The sequence below is a fragment of the Stegastes partitus genome, unplaced genomic scaffold, assembly GCF_000690725.1.
Source record: "Stegastes partitus isolate 25-593 unplaced genomic scaffold, Stegastes_partitus-1.0.2 Scaffold1161, whole genome shotgun sequence".
Classification (NCBI taxonomy): Eukaryota; Metazoa; Chordata; class Actinopteri; family Pomacentridae; genus Stegastes; species Stegastes partitus.
The window spans coordinates 186,227-187,273 of record NW_007578892.1 but is presented as its reverse complement, the minus strand read 5'-3'; positions in this window follow the sequence as shown (position 1 = coordinate 187,273).

Below are 1,047 nucleotides of genomic sequence, written 5' to 3'. Positions count from 1 at the left end.
TGGATGGATGGTTTACTCTCCTGTGTTGTCTTCAAATGTCTTATATTTGTTATCAGTCAGAAAAAAACACTCCTTAATTGTTATATTTTGAATTTGTGAAACATTTTATTGTCTCATTTATTATCTGTCTGGCTGGTAAACTGTGTTGAACAGCTTTGGGTTTTACTTTGCGCCACTCCTTCAGTGTGGAGCTCTATTTCACAAAACCACAGACCACCTCAGCACCACTGCGCTGTACAGTTTCCTGATGTAAGAAAAAGTCTGTAATGCCAGCCCGCTCGATGTAAATGTGTTGTGTATTTGGGGTCCTCGCCTTGACAGATGAAAGAAGCCATGCAGTGGTGTTGTAGCCACAAATTCAGCATCATGTCAGCGTATAAAAGTTCTCATAATGCAGAGACCCAGACTATAGTGTAAAAATACTTCATTACTAATGTGACTGTAGCAACACTTAAAATGTGGGGAAAACCGACTAATAAAAGTGTGAAACTACTCATGATGTCATTAGAGACAGCAGGTCTGTGAAGATCCTCAGTCATCCAGGTCATGGTTGTTCTCATAGTTTAATCGTTTCACTTCACCGCTCATCCAAGAGGCTTCATCAGTTCTGACTGACTAGTTGGGTGTTTCAGATATTGATATCCTTAAGGAGCCATTGACACTTGGCTTCAATTGGGGGTTTGTTGCTCCTCCCCCTCGTTATGCGAGTCGTTAGTACTCGCCTACCGCTAAGGGGTTCGTTAGGGTCTTTTGTGGTGAGGTGTGAAAGTGGTTTCATCTTCCTGGGGAGAGGTCTTAGGACTGAATTGTGAACAGGTGAGATCTATGTCCAACTGGAAAGACCATCACTCAGCAGAGGTGGAGGTCTGAGGCATCACCTCTCACCTGGTTACAGTTCAGTAATCAGAACTCTCCACAGGAAGATGAAACCACTTCCACACCTCGCCACAAAAGACTAAAGTGGGGTCATCTGTCAACATGAAGAGTAAAGTCTAATTAAAACTGAGACTTGCAACTTTACTTTCAAACTGAACGTGTTGTTGAACT